This window comes from Anas acuta, chromosome 5 (assembly GCF_963932015.1).
Source record: "Anas acuta chromosome 5, bAnaAcu1.1, whole genome shotgun sequence".
Lineage (NCBI taxonomy): Eukaryota > Metazoa > Chordata > Aves > Anseriformes > Anatidae > Anas > Anas acuta.
Genome location: NC_088983.1, coordinates 12,883,851 through 12,902,354, shown reverse-complemented (window position 1 = coordinate 12,902,354; position 18,504 = coordinate 12,883,851). Strand labels below are relative to the sequence as shown.

The following is an 18,504-nucleotide window of genomic DNA, read 5'->3' as shown; positions in this document are numbered from 1 at the left end:
CGGATGGGTACAGCTCAAAGTGCCCTTGGCTTGCATGTGCATTGGTGCCCACAGACAGGTGTGTGGATATATAATATATATGATATACTATCTATCACCACATATATATATATATGAGGTAGTTCATTCACCCAACATACATCCTCAGGTGGTGAGAGAGGGGAGAACAGGGGTGCTCACCCCCTGCTGTGCTGCTGAACCCCTGCTCCCAGTTTCCCGTCAGTGCCAGCATGGGATCAGGGGGATTGCATCTTCTGATAGTCTGGTTGTTCCTCTGCGCAAAATCCTCCACCTTCAGCCCCAGGGATCATGACGTAATCCAGTATTTTACTGCAGTGATGGAAACCTGTGAGAAACGCAGTATTTGTTTTTATCATTATAGTCAGCATTTGGAAGTAACGGGCTGTAAACCCCACACGATGTGTGGCAGGGCATTGCATTAACGCTTAAATAAAAAAGCAAAGATGGCTCCAGTGACAGCACTTAACAATTTTCTCTGTTACTTCGATGACTATTCACCTTGAATGGGAAGTGCTTTTACGCACCATTGAAGCACAGCTAGCACATAACCTCCAAGCACTCGAAAACGCTGAGATGCTACGAGAAGCAGCACTTAATAGAGTGCAGCCCTCCTCTGGCACACGCTGCCCGAGATCAGGCCTCGCACAGCTCATCGCCCGCGGTGCTGCTCTGTCACACTCAAACCGGCACGAAATCTGCCCCGTGGCATGCAAAGCAGAGCAGAGATTACCACGCAGATTTTGCATTGAATTCCACGTGTGAAATTGGTGGTAAAATATACGCAGGCCTAAGCTTGTTTTATGAGCTTTTATTGGGCAGCAGCGATGGCGTGGGATCGTCTTGCGGTGGGGATGTAGAGGCTGTAAATTGAGAGAGTGGTGTTCAAATCCAGCAGATCAGCATAAAGCCCTCAGGATATTATTCTTGCTGCAATTACAAGTAACAGCTATCAGGAGAAGAAAGGGTAGTAGGCTGCCATGCAGTGAATAGAAATGTTTCTCTTCAGTTGTTTGTACGAGGACTGCAGACAGGGATAAATAGTTGTTACTGTAAAGCTCCTGGTGACAAATTGATCCCCGTCTCTGTCTCCAGCTGCCTCCAGCATTTCCTTATGGGAGACAGTGGTGGGACATCAATGTGGCCATTTTAAGCTTGGCAAAAAAAAAAAAAAAAAAAAAAAAAGGATCCTGATTTTAAAGTCTCCTTGTGTGACCTTTGCTTATATTCATAAGCATTGCTCAAACAACAGCCCCACTGATGTCGATGCTAAGAGGTAGATGGCAGAGACGATTTCACTGTGACTGTTAGAGGCTGGAGACAAGGAACAAAAGCCCCTTTCTGAAGGCTTCCCATCCCTCTCAAATGCTCTGACTCACTTCACCTCATGTGGGACTGACTACTTAGAAAAACCAATGCTGCCATCTTTTTACCACGTTTACGAGATCGCAGCCCTAGAATACACAAAGCATTACTCACTTCAGCCGATTCCTTTAATGCCAAAGACACAGCTTGTACTTACTCCATATGAGCTGCAGAAAAGGCTTCTGTATGAGGGGATTATGGCTACAGTTCAGATGCTCAACATTTCCTAGCTGAAGCATTTCACAATGAGGCAATAGTATCATTAAGAGTTTGTGAGGCAACACCATAAGCTTTATTTCTTCTGCTTGAGCCTCCCTAAAATAGATATTTTTGTAAGGTTATGATGAAAATCAAAACAAGTTGTTGCTTTTCTTTATTTCTCCAAAACTAGTTGCTTTGGAAATAGAGAAAATGTCCCATGATCAGTTGTACAACATGATCATGCTATCAATGCAAAATGATAACACAATATCCCAAGAGAAAGATGAGCAGATTTTTTGTCCACCAGCATACGTATGCCTGAGCCTGCTTGTATGCAAACACAAACTCACTCTGGACTAAATTAATGAGCTATACTATTTTGTTCTTCCTAGTTCTTTGTGTTTCCAAAGACATCTAGTGTTTAGGTATCTATTTAGGCATTCCTGAGCATATAATACATGCTGCTCACAGCTGAGTTAGGTTAATCAGCTCTTCTGTTTAAATCAGAGATGCTGTTGGATATGTCAATGGATGGAAAAAGTTCTCCAGGTGGTGTGTATTTTGCAAAACGAGTGGTTTGACAAATCCACTCAAGGCACCCAAGATAAATCCTTCAAACTACAAATTCTATTATTACTGGGCATGTGCTACCCCTCTGCAGTGACCTTGCCATCCTAAGCAGGTTCTTATGACATCACCTTAATGCCGTGGCTTAAAAACAGCTTAATTAATTTAGTGTCTATGCATTGCTGTCTGCTGCCATTGTAACCTTCACATAAATAAAAAGAAGATAAGGCACCCAGCTGCCTCTCATGCAGAGCCCTGTGGGTCCTGGCCATAACCCCCCAGCTGCTTCAGGGGTATCTCTGAGGAACATGAAGTCCATCCCCGAAGAGCCAGCCCAGGCAGACCCCAGCGGAGCAGCGGATTTCTGTGCAGGTCACTCCTTTCTTCCATTACTTAACTCCACATTGCCATTGGCATGAGGATTACCTTGTGTTCTATAACAGCTGGGATTTTTACCTCCATCTACAAAGTAATTAATTTTCCTTAAGCGTGATAGTGGCTTGGTGTTAAGTAGCAAGATGGATAGGGTTACTGTAATGATGTTTTCTGTAGTCTGGTTGTGATACTGTAAGATAGCATCTGTTTCTGGTTTGCCCTATTTTAAATATCATGCTCACAGCAAGAAAAAATCTTTCTGACTCAATGTTGAGCTCTGAACTCATAGAGTTATTCCTGTTTAAGTATTACCTATTCTCAGTGAGTGTTTTAATGTGTGTTTAGAACAGAAAATAGCTTTATTTTTTTCTTTCATTACAACCTGGAAAGTTGACAGGTGGCAGTTAAAGGAAAAAAAGCTATAATGCCATTAATGGTTTAACTTATTTTAAAAAGAAGGGATTTATTGCTTACTAGCTTGTGTTTATAAATAACTGTACTTTCAGTCAGTAATGGAGGGAGTGTGTGTGGGGGGAGAGATAAAATCATAAATGTGACTTTAGATTTCTTTAGTTTTCCTAAGCAGTAGACTTGTAGACCTTCCTTTTATGTTACTCATCAGCTAACAAAAGAAATCCCCATCCTAGATCTACCCAAGAAAATCCAGGATTGAAGTTCATGCTGAGACTAATCTATGCAGATTAAATAGCTGTATTGTCTTTCTCCCTGAAGTATACAGCTTGGCAGCATACTCCAAAAGCCAAACCCAGATATAAAATAGAAGAATACACTGCGTTTCTACCCAGATCCCCTGGCTGGCCCAGAAGCAGCAGCTCTGTGGGACCAGGACTGCTGCTTGCCCATGGTGCTGGCTTTGAGGTCTGGAGGTTTGCTCTCAGGAGGTGCTGTCACTTCTTCTTGTGCACTGCCAAATGCCCTCAACAGCCCTTCACTTCTGAGTTCAGTCCCAAAAAGCTGCACTAGCCTGGCAATTGGCATTGCAGCAGTAAATAGTATTATCTGAATAATGCATGTACCGAGCATTATAGATGATCAAGCTTTGCAGGGCAGGAATAGGTTCAAAAAGCCCTTTTTTGGCAGCCCTGTTGCTGTGTCATAAAGTGTGTGACTTGTTAATGGGGAGCAGCTGAGACAGCCCAGGTGGAAAGATGCATTGGAGCTGGCTGCTTTGTTCAAAGGGAGCTTTACAAAAATGTTTGCTCTCGTGGAGCTGGCTGAAGGTGGAGGAGGGCTGTTAGGGAGCCAAGGCTCTCCTCCCTGCACAAGCCTAGCGAGGGCTGTGTCAGACACCCATGAGTTGTTAGAAAGGTAGCTTCAGAGATCTCACTGTACTTCCAGCTGGATAGTTTCAGATAGGAGGTTGAATGCCAGCGTTTGTGGAAGAATTAATATTTTTCCATTATAGAAAAAAACAAAAACCTTGAGAAGAACCTGGGCCATGTATTGCCCACGGTGACTAGCAGATCGAGTGAGGAATCCATCCTCATGGGCTCTTTTCCGTTCAAAATAAAGATCAGATACCTATACATGGATAATGCCACTACTTTTAATCATACTGCTGGTGTCCACGTTGTCCAGCATGTGTGGGAAGGGAACCTCCCGCATGCTGGGTCCCAGGAGGAGTTGAGAACAGTGGCTTTAGGTGGGTGCCACCAAGCTGTGCATGGAACAGCCACACTGGGTTGCATCCTGCTTTTTTTTCTGGTATCGGTGGAGTTAGTTAATTGAGTTCTGTGGGTGATACATATTTCTCTGGCTTCTACTGCACACTGATCACCCTGTGGCTGTGTCACCATCAAGATGTTTTTCCATTTTCTTTAATCAGATTAACCAGCTGCTCATGCTCTTGGGACACTGACTCTGTGAGACGTATTTCAGACCTTGGTCTGTCTCACCTTTGTATTTACCCCCCTCTACATCTGCATGCTTGGAGCAAGGGGATGATGTCCAGCTCTACCTGCTGGGGCACATATTTTGTTTCCTGCGAGAGGAGCCCCGTTAGTCCTCAGGCATGCTGTGCTGCACCTGTGCTCCCTGCAGAACGGGGCTGGGGGTGGTACTGCCATAGAGAGCTACAGGGTGCAGAGCTGGTACCATCTGCCAAAACATCAGAAGGGATGCTTGCAGGCTGAAATAAGTATTTCTTGTTTTTTAAACTTCCCTCGATGTCATTGGGTGTTGTGGGATGTATTTGGGTTGGGCAAACTGCACCACAGCTGAAGCTCCCACTTCTTAGCATGGACATGGCAGGGAGCTAATTTGTCCCTAATTTGGTGTAAATATTAATTAAAATGGGTATGTGAAAATGACCACAGATTTCACATACATGCGTGGTCTGTTTCTGAGTGCTCTTCATATAGTGCTTAGTGGGCACCATGTACATAATTCAGTGAATAAATGTTTCCATTATTACACATGCAGTCTGGAAAAGAGAACCCAGTAACCCTCTGAATAGCATCAGATGTATCCAAACTAGATTATAAAGGGCTTGTCCGTATCTACGTGCATTAAAGGTTGCCTCTTACCCTGGTCTTAATGCACACAACCAGGGCTGATTGCTAATGAAATCAACAGCCCCTGACAATCAGATGATCGGCAAAAGGCTAACGCATTGCTTGTGGGGCAAAGTCGGGGCTTTGCTGTGTGCCACGCTGCCTGGAAGCAGCTGCGGTCGCTGCTTTTTTTTTCCTGTTTCCCCAAATCTTGCAGCTTTGGTGAACAGGGCTTGTAAAACTGCAATTACTATAAATATGCATGTGTCTTCCTTCATAAATTATTCCTGATGCGTGTGTTTTAAGTAAGACAAAGATTATGAACTAGACTCTCTGTAATATTAGTGGGGAAGTTATTTTTATGAAGTGACTTGGATTTGAATGTCAGGTATTTTTATAGTGGTGTTCACTACAGCAATACAGTACTGATTTTTGCCCCCCCAAGCACTAAATAAGATTTTCAGTGCAAGTCTATCTGCACGGAGCTGACATCTGGGCTGCTTGAGCAGGTTGGTGGTCCCCTTGCTTCTACAGCATATATGAGCTCCAAAAGAAGTTACTTGTGCCCAGCCATAACAGAGGTGAAGGCATTAATAGGTTTGCATAGCAGTTACACACTTCAACACACCTTTCCATTTACTGTCTGGTTTTATGTAGCCCTGTGCTTGCAGCACTGCGCTTCTTTTGTGTTAGCAAGGTGGGATAAGTGGTGACATAGACATAGTCATTGCCCAAATCACTAGTGATAAATCTGATCTATTCTTTAAAAGAAAAACTCATATTAAGGTAGCTAGTTTGCTGAAATACAGCTTTTTATATTCAGGTGGGATCAAACCTTTCTTTTTGACTGGAGATTATTATGTTCAATATAGTAGGAAATTATGTTCAATATAATAGGAAATTACGTTCAATACAATTGGAAATTACAGAGATCTTTAATCATTTCTTCCTCTAATGACTAAATGTGGTTGTCAGAAACAGTGAGAAACGTTTTCATTTTCTTGTCTGAAAGTCCTTCTGGAGGCAGACTTGTGCTGGAGCACTTCTCAGAATATATCCTTGCATGCATCTGTCAAAGGAAGACACTAAAATAGACTTTCTTTTATCTTTTTATACATTATGGGCTTAGCTTGACAGCTTCTTCTTAAACACATTTCCTGTTGTTTTCGTTGCCTTCCTAAAACACAGATAATACATGTAGGAGCGCTCCCCGGTACATTTATTTACTATTCTTGGCTGGTGAAACTTCCACATCACCATTTCTACACCGATGAGTACTGGTATGTGGAAGTACATACTCCTGACTGGTTTTATGCTGACACAGCAGCACTGACTCAGAATCTTTCTTGTCCCACTCCATCTTCTTCACTCAAGTCACTCTGCCAGAACTGAAGTTTCTCTCATATTCTAGGCAGGGGCTTACTCTGTGTTCTTTTTATAATTATTATTTAATCATTCTTTGCTAGTAGATGGAGTCAACAGTGTGCCATTAAATTACTAGGAAGTGCTCAGCCAGCTGGGGTGTAAAGCAAGCTGGAAAGCCCTGCACTGCAAAGCTTGTACCTGCCTTCCCATCCAAGGTTGCACATCCCTACATCTCCCCTTGGGAACAGGGCCAGACCATCAGCCTGAGCAGGCCACCTGGTTTCAGCTCCCATACCATGGAGAATAAGGAGAGGTTTTATTTTATCCAGGAACATCCTCATGAAAGAGGTTGTAAGTTATCTCACTGTTTCTGGAGTTCCGTCCACGAAGCTCTTACTCAGAGAGGACTATTGATGGGAAGATCCTAGAATATTTCCTCTCTCAATAACAATGAAAAACCCGCTACACACCACAATTTTGGATGAGTCTTTCTATGCAGTAGGGTTTTAATGATCTCACTGTTGCCAAGTTTTGCTTTCAATACCCCAGTGGAACATTTTTGCCAGGCCTATTAGATAATGCACACAATTTTTGGGTACAAATTCACAATTGATTCCACTGTTCAGTGTCCTCATGCTAGACCTTGCCAATATCACATACGTTTGTTTTCCCTAAATTCCATCAACCATGGTCTGGAAGCCATGGTTTTCATAGTTCAGTGCATCTTTGCTTTATATGCATTTGTTATAGCTGGTCACTATTCTTTTAACAATTTTTTGGTCTAATTTAACTTCTCTTTAAAATAAAATTTCTGTGCCAAATGGAGAAAAGCTCATTTTCTGTTGTTGGCCAGTTTTGACCCTTGTGTTGTAATACTTGCTTCTTCATACTTATTTCTAATGGGTTTGTTCACACTTTTCTCCCAAAGTGGACACTGGACAGTTTTAGGAGAAGTGAATCTTTCTGTAGGTCATTCATTTTGTATTTTCCGAAGAGCTGAAGATCCTAGGGCCACAACAAATATATTTGACTCCAAATCAGTTTCATTGAAGTCTTGTCCTGACCAAAGACCCAAACCCAACTGATGACTGAAGTCCAGGCTGGCTTTCCATCCAGTCCTCAAATAAGTGATTTCTGTAGAGCATCCCTGTCGGGATGGGAGCTGGGGGGAGAAGAGCACGAGGTGCACTGGGGCTGCTGTCACTATTTCAGTGTCCCATTGCCAAGTAATGGCCAAGTCACCACTTTTAGTGGCTATTTTGGTCATTTCTGTTCTGGTGTGTTTTTTTCCAGTATTGCTTAAGAAATAGTCCTGAGCTAACCAAAAGATTAATGACAGGGCCTAATTGGTTTTGCCATTCTTAGAGATGATGGGCCAAATTAATCCCTGTTAGAGCTCCATTAATCTTTCTGGATTTACATCCAAGATTAATTTGTCCCTATGATACTCATCACTTGCTGTGTGGTCTGTGGAAAATCACTTACCTTTGCATGTGGATTTTCCATTCCAGCTGGAAAATGGGGGCAATAACTCTGAATTCAGTGAAAATGAATGTTGTGAGCACTGCCAGGATTTGTTAAAATGGATGACTTTCTTTTTTTTTTTTTTTAAATAAAATGCACGTTTAATTTGTGAATGTTAGTTTCAGTTTGCACTTGTTCTCTTGCTTCTTAGTGAAGCTTGGATAGAAATATTTTTCCCATGGGGTGCAGATATGCCTGGTATTTATACTGAGTGATGTCTTGGCACCATAGTGCTGGGTGGGAAATCGTGTGCTGATTATCCCAGGCCAAGGGTGTTACCCTTCAGGTTTTAAGGAAGTCAAACACGCATACCCAGGGGCAGAATTTGGCCTTTTTCATTCTGGCTTTGTTCAGGCCAATTTCTACAGCTGTTCCTCAGTGAGAATCTCACTGAAGATAGCAGGAGTTTAGCTTAAGTAAGGATTACAGGATTAATCCCTCTATCTCCCATCTAAATGACTGCAAAAACAAACATGACTGGAGATCTCCAGAGTTCCCTAGCTCAGGTTCTCCTCATTCTGCTCACAGATGCACGTTGAAATGCGCCTCTTATGGATTAAGGCAGCAATTGCATTTACCAGGAGGCTTCTGTATTTGCAGAAAAATGTTCTGGTAATGCCACCAATTAGATAAAACTGGGACTTCACACGGATAATAGAAAAGAATCTGCTGATAAGGATTGCAGCAATTTATTATAGCCGGGGCTGATGCTAGAGGTGAATAACAAGCAATCCATCAGTTAGATGATGAAAAGTGCTCTTGAGTTTTACAATCCATTCCCTGTTAATAACCTCAGGCATTGTTACTCAGCCAGAAAATATATATGTTGAAATCTGTTCTTCTCCATTTACGCATATTTAATGTGTTCAATTGCCTAAATTAGCAAATATATGTATAATAAAGTTAAAGGATCAGTTATTGTCATATTTTCTAAGAGGAAATTATGCAATAAGATTTAATGATCTTTGCAAAGAAAAAGTGCAATGTGTTCGGTAAGGAAATAATTACAGGGCTTTGACGTTTATTTGTTACAGCTTCTTTGAATGATTTACAAATTGCTATGTATGCAGGTATTTTTTCACGTGCATTTTATTTTATAACCAGTATTAGTTATTTCTTTTTAATTCTACATATATAAAGGCTGTTTTACCTACTTACTGGAATTCCAATGGACATGCTAAATATACACGGAAATCATTGTCAATTATTTATTTGAGTTGGCAAGAAAAAATATTTTTAAAGTTTAATGAAGCCAGCAGTCATATACAGTTTCATGTTGCTGAGCAACAATACTGATGGCCAGTATATTTAAGGTAAAAGAATACAGAATAACTGTGTTGATGCCTCAGGGCTCTGTTGTACCTCCCGCAGCAAACCTCGGGGGACCCAGATCAAAGGGTCCAGCAGGCTGAATTTCTCATGAAGCAGTGGCTGGCAGGTCAGGAAGGGAAGCTTGGAGGACAGCATCTTAACTCCACGGGTCCCAGAAGCCCATGGGAAAGGCAGCTCTCACCTCCATCAGGGTGTGAAAGGTGGAACAATTTGAGTAGATCGAAGGGGAAGCTTGAGAGGGATGTAGGGGTGGAAAAAAAAAAAAAAGAGTAGTGAGCTTGGCATTTCTCAGAGTTCAAGGATATAGTCACATTAAGTTAAGTAAAAGGCAGAACATAAATTTGATTAAAAGAAAAGCTTTTGCACAATGCATAATTGATCTGTAGAGCTAACTACATCAGAGTACTACTGAGGCCAAAAGCATAAAAGATTCAGAAAATGGCTAGCACTAACAGAGGCCATGCAATCATCATTACCTGCAGGATATAAATACGTATTTTTATACAAGGGAAATTATATACGTAATTCCACCTCCTGCAATTGATGAAGGTATATATGTTCACGCTTCCTGGGACTGAATAGCAAAACTGGGGAGAAAATCCTCCTAAGGACAAGCTGTTTTATAAGTGTCTACTGTGTCTTGCTGAGGCCCATCTGGTGCTGGGCTAGCCCTGTTGCAGATCTGGATTCACCTGGTAGTTCTTGCTGGTGTGACATTTTGTAGGGAGCACTGTGCTGTCCCCTGCAGCCTGGCTCTTGTCTCGGGCTTCTTCCTTTTCATCTGGGTTAATTCTGTGGGAGCTGAGCAGGTGACAAGGGAGGTTTCATACAGGATTCAGCCTCCTGTGAGCTGCTGTGGCCTCACAGGTGAAAGGAGAAGCCTTTCTGTCTGGAAAGGAGGCAGACGTTGCGCACTGATTTGGCTGTGCCTGCCCAGCAATATCTCAGTGGGGAGAGGTGCAGGACCATGGCACCCAGCCACAGCTTTGGCTGCTGCTGTTTCCCCCCGCAACATGGGGGTGAAGCTATACAGCAAAGTGACCCTTTCTTTATTAGCCATGCCGCCCCGTTAGCACAGCGGTGCGGAGCAGTTACACGCTGTCATCCTCCGTTTGTGCCTATTTTTGAAGAGCCTCCTCTCTGCCTGCTGGGAGTTACGTTTTTGAATGTTCCCTTTCTGTGCTCTCTGAGTCATATTCCCATCATTCCTATACCTCACAATATTTTCCCATTGCCATAGTGACTGCTTGCGAGGAAAGCACAGCTGAGTAACTTCAGGTTTTTGCTGAACCCAAATTGCCTACCAGACCGGACCTTTGATTCAGTTCGTGTTACATCAAGCAGGCAGCACAAACCAAATACTGCATTTTATTTTTAGAGAATCTTAGTTCCTTTCTGAGACAGAGAAGATATTGTCACCTGTCAGGTCTAATAGTCCTCCCTCTGAATAATGCCAGTTGTTCTCATCCTAAATCTTCTCTGAAAGTAGGGCAGCTGAAAGTAGCCCAGCTGAATCCTAACAGAGTAGCTAAATGCATATTATTGCAATGGTAAATTATGTGTTGTTCCACTGCATTTTCCCCCCTCCCTTAGGCTGAATTCCTTAAAATTAGAAAGAGTTTTGACCGACTCCATAATTTTAAACACCTCCCTCTGTTGGACGCAGATCCAAATGTCACAGCATTCTCAAATGTCACAGCAGTGTGTCTAAGCAGAACAGAGAACCCGAATTTCAAAAATATAAAGATACCATTTTAAAATTTATGGCTTATATTATGGAATAAAAGATATATATATATATGTACATCATATAAAAGTACAAATTTAATTTAATCTAGCCATCCTTTATACATGTATATAATGTATATATTAAACGTGTATTTTAGATAATGTAGAAGTCAAATTGTTCTTGCAGAAACTACTTCTGTTAACAATGTGAACTGTAAGTTCAGAAAAACAATTGTCTAGACTTCAAGGCTAAGGATCCTTTAGTGCCTGTTTAGGAGATTGTACCTCCTAGAAAAAAAAATCATATCTGAATATCACTTTTTTAGGAGGGGAAGGGAGGACAGTTTGTACAGCATGCTTTTGCAATGTAGCACTCTGTAAATAAAGAGAAAAGAGGCATAAATGTCTTTCATCTCATACAAGGAAATAATAAAAACACATGCAAACATTCGATTCTGTCCTTAGCAGTACGTTACGATACGAAGCCAAGCACAGACTGAGTTCACTCTAAAACACTTTCAGATGTGCTGGTTTCAGATGCAGAGAAGCATCAAACACAAAGGGAGCTCTCCTTTCCATAGCTGTATGCATTTGCCTGCTAAACAGCGATTAGACATTGTTAACTGAAAGCAAATACTGCAGCCAGTGTGAATAGCCTTTTTATTTTGTGAGCTTGTCCATATGGGCAGTGTAGGAGTGGGCCCAAAAAAGGGAACAGAGTAGAAAACCCAAATCCTAGTCATCCCACATATTGTTTTGGAAGCTGACAGTGGGGACACCTCAGTCCTAATGCCTACTCAGTCCTGTGGTATTTCACTACTGTGATTGTGATAGTGATTTTTTGGCCAAATTTTAGCTCTGCTTTCTATCTCCTCATAGCAGGGATAGGAGCAGGAGACCATTTTACAATGAGCAACTAGTGAACAGAACTGCTTAGTACTGGCCTGGCCTGACATACACAAGTGACTGTGAGAGGAAAAGCTGATTCCCCATCACCAGCCCCCAAATAGTAGCACCACATACATGAGTACTCAGAAAGGAAACGAAGAATTTATTTCCTGGTATGACATTAACTAAACTAGTTGCTCCATCAGTTGCCCTTGAGGTGGTAGGAATCTGTTGTTGATGACTGAAGCAAGATCTGATCTCCTCAGAGCAGAAGATGGAGCAGTGGGTTGCTGTTTAGTGGTTAAGCAGGCAGAGGGCCTTTTAGACCTGAAATCTCAATTTCCATTATCCGAGTTAGATAGCACATGAGAGAGTTTGTAAGTGCAGCAGGGTTATTTGAGGTATTCCAGCCAATTACTTGTGCAATTCACATCATGTAAACCAAATAAAATAGGTGTGAGAAGAACAGCAGCGCAATGTCCAAGGAAGCAGACCTGTACTTACCGTTCCCTGGGAAGCTTAAAGGTCTGAACAACAACACTGAGGTGAATCTCAGGAAAACCAGACTGGAAAAGACTTTGAGAGTTCATCTAGTCAATGTAACCCAAGGCAGGGCCAACTATATCACATCAAACACTTGTCTAAAATGTTCTTAAAGACTCCATGGATGCTCTGTAACTTATTCTAGTGCTCTACTGCCTTTACCATTGGAAAGATTTTTTTCTCTAATGCTTAATCTGAATGACAGCCTTTCTTGATACAATTTAAACACCATCTAAACTTGTTCTAACTGTGATAACTCTCTTCCTTTTTGATACAATTTTATGCGCTCAAGGAATTTATCACCCCCTTTCACACCACCTCCCTGGGTTTGACAGCCTCAAATTTTGCTCAGCCTGCCTTCACAGGTCACGCTTTGAAGCTCTCTCAGATTATTCTGGTTGTCTTGGGGATTCTCTGTTTGTGGTCCACATTTACTTATGATATGGCATGCAGAACTGGCCCTAGTGCTCCAGCTAAGGCATTATCAGTGCTGAGTAAGGTGGAAGGATTACTTCATGCATTTGGAGGACTATTTATCCATCCCAGTATGATGCTTGCCTTTTCCAATTTGCACAGCACAGCTGACAAAATGTTCAGTTTGTGGTCTACCCTTTTAAAACTGCTTCCTAATCAGTTATTATCTGCCTTCCATCAGACAATTGCTGCCTAAATGTAGTCTCTTGCAGTGGGCCAGCCTTATTACCTGTTACCTTGCCTTTACAGATGGTTCTTTCAAGTCTTTTTTTTTTTCTTTTTTAATTTTAATCTGCCTGTTGACTAGCATACTAGCAGTGCTCCCAAGCTGTGACCTGCACATTTAAGTAAGCTCTACTCCCTTTTTCAGTCATTAAGGAAAACGTTGAATATAATGGGACTAAGGACTAAACCATGCAGAATTGTATTTCATACATCCCCTCATTTTGTGTTATATTTAAGGTATAATTGCCTACAGTTTTACACCTGTTAGAACAGGTGTAGCAGGGTCACCAGGGCTGTGCTTCCTCATTTTGCTTGTGAGTGTGCAAAAAGCCTTACTGAAGTGAAGTTATATGACACTGACAGCCTTCCCCCTGTCCACAACACAATGCAGTCATAGAAAGAACTAGGCTGGTTTGGAAAACTTTGTTCTTACAACTACAGCTGAATCTGCTCACTTCCCCACTATCTTATAGGTACATACAAACAGTTTGTTTAAAAAATCCTAGGGATTTGTTTTTTCTTTTGGTGGTGAGTGGGAGGAAGCTACCTAGTCTGATCAGTAATCTCCCAGCTCCTTCTTTTTCCCCCATTTTAAGGCACCATGCATTTCTGATCTTCTGTCACCCTGTGCCTCTAGCCTCTCAGAGACTAACTACCACCTCTTCGATCAGCCTGTGCTTTAAGCACCGTGGGATGAAGTTAAACAGTCTAGCCAACTTGAAAAGAAAATTATCTGAATACAGTGCTGCCATGAGGCGAATCAAACCGAGGAACTAATTTATCTTACTAACAATCACCTCTGCTAGGCTAATTTTCGGCTGGATCGGTACCCCCATCCAGATCCCTGCATGCCCTTACCAATGGCTGTGGCAGTGGGATGCAGGAGGGAGCAAGGAGGTGGGAATGGAGTGAAGCAGAGGGGGTGTAACTGCAGTATTCAGCAACAGCACTGGCTTAATGTGTTTGTTGAAATACATGTTGAATTAAGACAGACACACACAAAAAAAAGTCTTAATTTGTACCTTCTTGGTGTCATCTGCCAGTACCTGTCCTGCACCCAAGCAGTGGGCCAGTGCTCCCCTGGCCTTCTACACATGTACCTGTGGAGTGACAGCTTGTTGCCTCTCTGTCCCTGCATGCACCTCATTTTGTGCATTTTGTGATTTTGTCTTTCTGGTTTTGCCTCAACATACTTTTGTAGCTCATCTATACTTATCCTGAATATTTCAGTCACTTTCCATATATTATCTTATGGCCAGGTCAGAAAGGGGCTTGTGATGTAGCCAGAGACTTTTACTCCATTTTGTCTCCTTCCTCTAAACTGGGATAACTTGAGTTTCTGAGCTCCAAGGGAAAACATGCAAGGATGGAAAAACCCTGGCTTTCAAACTTCATGTGTCATATTTCCTAATTTCACGTGGGGGAATTCATGATTGAATTCATTCATTCATGAATGACAAAACAAAAATTCTTCATCAAACAAATGGAAAAAGGACAAAATGCTAAATTATATCGACTGTCCCCTAATTGTGTTGCTTGAATAGATGCAACCTGAAGCAGCACATAGCTTATGGAGAGCACAAGCAAGAGAGAAAAGGACATTTGTCCTGTAGTCCTCTGGCAATTCTGATTTGCTCAGCAGAATTGAATGCAAACAGATATTTTACTCTGCTTCTAGTCTCTAATTGCATAATTTTCTGCAAATTCACATGTATGACAGTTGAAAATCATAGGTCATATGTATACTTTTCCAGCATAAAGTATTATTTACTCCTTACTCTTGGGTGGTCACCAAGTGACATTTAAAACAATGAAGTTGGCAAAATGTCCTTTTGTAGAGTCTTATAGGGGTTTTATTCAAAGCATCTTAGAGATAGCAAGTGAATGCCATCTAACTATTTGATGCCCTTGATAATGCATCAAGTGCTTTATCTTCTTAATTGGTCATGTGAAACTAAATGGCACCAATATTGCTAATCTTTTAATAAGTGAAGTGATATCTTGAAGGAATGGGAACATATTCTAGATGTGTAAATATGAAAAATCTGGATCCAATCTCAGATGAGCATTAAGCAGCTAGCTAGGTTATTTGTAATTCTTTCAGTATATAACACAATAATGTTATATTACATTTTTTCCATCGACGAGTAATGAAACCAAGCTGAAGCTGATAGTACTCTGCAAGGCTGCAGCAGCTTCAGGCTTGTCCCTCGGCCTATTCTGCCCTTGTTCTCTAGGTGGACCTGCTCACCTTAGGGTGAGAATATTCCTCTGAAGAGATGTTTTTGGGAAAAGGTACAAAATCCTTCATCACCAAATTTCTCAGGCATCTGTAAGATGTACCACAAGCTGGTTGTGGCCAAAACACTCATTAAACAGCTACCAATATGCAGAAGAGCTGTGTAAGAGGATGAATGCTAAGGAGAAGACAGCGAGTGCTGCGTGACAGGGGCTGTGTGAGATCCCAGCTTGGCCTGCCCCTGGTCACGCAGTGTCCCTTGGCAGCCGCCAGCCCTTCATCAGCCAGTGCACACCGCGGGGGTTTTATGTTCTTAATTCTTTCGTTCATGGCTGCATCTGCTTGTGTAATTTATGGCACACAATACATATTTTTCTTTTGAGATCCGTTCTATTCTCTATTCCAGTATTTATTCCGTCGGAGAGTGGTAGGACAAGGAGGGTTTGTCAGGCATCAAAGAGTTGAAAAGAACTTGTCTTCTAGCTCTTTTTTCCTTGAATTATGACTGCACTAGTGATAAAATCCTTTTAGTTTCTCTCCATTCCCTTATCCATAGCTGTGGTTTTCTCTTGCTCCTTTGTAAGTTCGAGAGAGAAATGTCAGGTGGCGAAGTACTTAAGAATTAAAACGCTGCATCAGGAAGTGTTTTTAAAATTAAGCGACTCTGTATGTGCAACAAATGAAGGATTGTTCCTTATGTTGCTGTGGCTGGCAGCCAGGCAGCAGGGCCTGGACAATTTCTCAGGGCTTCTCTGCGGGAATGTCATTGTTGCCCCTTGTTCTTCTTCCTCTGTCCACAACTCAGACTGCCACCACTGAAAGAGAAGAATGCCACGCATGGCTTCCCCCGGGGCGGATTAGTAATCCTACACCTTGCACTGCCTGGCAGAGGTGTTTGAAGATGAACTGCATTCTTTCCTCAAAAGCCAAATATTTCATTACTGTATGGGCCTGATTCCTTAATCCAAACCGCTACGTCTATTCACGTTCCTGGGCAACTTGGTGAAGGCTTCTTTGGTTCAACCACTGCTTTTGTTGCATCTGATTTATTTTACATATGTCAAAAGAAGATGAAGAGTGGAATTTCAAGGTTTCTGGATATGCTGGCTGTGAATCTGCAGAAATAAATTGCTTTAAAAAAAAACACAAAACACGTGTAACGCAAATTGCTTTGATCTCATTGCAGGCCTTGGGGTTGTTGCTCAGACCAGAACAGAAAAGTTTCTTCTGAGACAAATGCTGCTCCAAAGTAAATAACAACAACAAAAAATATTTAATTCAAAACAAAATTACAGCTACCCACAAAAATAAAAGCTACAGCCCATGATGGAAATTACCTTAAAGTGATGTTGAAAACTGTCTGAAAGGATTGTTCCCTATTGCTTTCTTTTTTAAACCAGCCAAGTTTAGATTAGCTGATGATTTAACTGTTTTCTTCCATCCCCAGGTTGTGCCCAGGGATCTTGTACTGGGAATGCAGAAATGGGCTGAGGCAGCAAAAGCACTGGAGGGATGTAAGGTTTCAATGTAGGTGGTCCTGGGCTCTGACAGATATCAAAGGAATTGGGAGTGTAGTGGGCTGAATTTCCCGTGTATCCCTTGTAGGTCATCCTTTCTGCCAGCTCGGGAGAAGTTCATGGAGACTTATGGAGTTTGAACCAGTCACCTCGCTATTGTCCTGCGCAGGGCTAACCCGTATGGTACAAACAGAACGTTGTCTGCCTTCTCCCCCTGCTTCTTTCTGTGTAATTAATAATTACACAAAGGCACTGGAGATGGATAAGCAAAACAATAAGCTAGGTTAGTTGGGGTAGTAAGTGGGCAGGGGTGATGGCAGGAGTTAAGATCACCAGTAAATCCTCCACTTTCTATGATTTGTTCACTAGTGCAAATTGTCTTTCCCAACAGACCCCTAAGAAAAGGCAAGCATAACATAAAGTCACTAAGAGACAGGCAGTATTTTTCCAGTTACCTCTGAGAAGACCTTTGCCATCATTCATTTCCCACAGACCCAAAAGAACTTTAAAATGTCCTATCTGGGCAAATTTCCGCTAACATAAATTATCAATTTCAGCTCTTATTGCCAATGTAAAAAGTGATGTAAATGAGATGGGCTAGCCATTTGTAACATTAATATATTGAAGTGATGTGGTGCTTCATCTTATACATACATTTTTATGTGTGCTTTATTACTTACATGGTTGACAGTAAATTTTCCTAGTGTGCATTGGTTCCCATGATGCCTTCATTGTGCTGGATCCTGAAAACAGTGAAACACTGCCATGGGAAGGTGGGAAATTACGAATGTCAGGCCTGATAAGGCACAAGTTTAAACAATCAATCTACTGACTGAGAAATGAACTAAATAGTGCTGAGATACTTTCCTCTGTTCACAGGCATGTGGGTATATGTTCACAGAAGAGAGGAGCTTCTCTCTCCCAATGCAGCTGACAAATATTCTTCGCTCCTTACTGTTTCCTGCTTCTGTATTTTACACCTTCTTGTAAATTCTTATCATCAAATTAAAAATCTTTCTAAGAACTTATCAGAATGAGTATTTTAGTACCACCTTGTTAAAAAATGGTGAATTTTGTTAACACCTCAAAAGGTCAATTTACTATACTGTATCTACCATTAAAAACTAACAAACAAACAAAAAAACCCACATAACACTACATTATCCTCTAGCCTTGTTCTTCTGCAATACAATTCAAAAGGCATTGATTTATATTCTTATGGCTTTGTATAAAGCAGATACTAAATTCCAACAAAGTATGACTTAAATATATGCATAAAATAGACCTCTGGAATATTTATTGTCACAGTTATCTCAGCAATGTGCTGGAGGAGTGCCCTTGTTCTCCCTTTTTGACAATTGCTGCAAGCATTTCTGAATATCCAGATGTTTGGAGCTGCCCAGGTTTTCAGTAGGTGCAGGAAAGATCCTTCTGCTGAGAAGGAATTCCCCCAGGGAGTGATGCAGATACGTGGGAATCACCCTTCTGCACCCCTGGCAGTGAAATGCTGTGGGCCCAACCTGTGCCAAAGTAACTGCACTACAAAACAAATGAAGTGGGATCTTGAAGAGCTGAAGCTTTCAGTCTCTACGTAGGGCTGAAGCCACCAAAAATAGGGCTGCAGAGTAGA

The 18,504-nt window shown here is 41.7% G+C and overlaps 1 protein-coding gene and 1 long non-coding RNA gene across 2 annotated transcripts in view; both read left to right on the top strand.

The window, feature by feature from the left end:
- Positions 1 to 18,504, top strand: part of EML1 (EMAP like 1) — a 121,079-nt gene that overhangs the window by 16,747 nt on the left and 85,828 nt on the right. The window lies entirely within an intron of this gene.
- LOC137856903 (uncharacterized) lies at positions 1,854 to 17,898 on the top strand. The gene is made up of 3 exons (XR_011096865.1): positions 1,854 to 2,523; positions 16,805 to 16,884; positions 16,963 to 17,898. It is a non-coding gene; the product is annotated as an uncharacterized lncRNA (long non-coding RNA).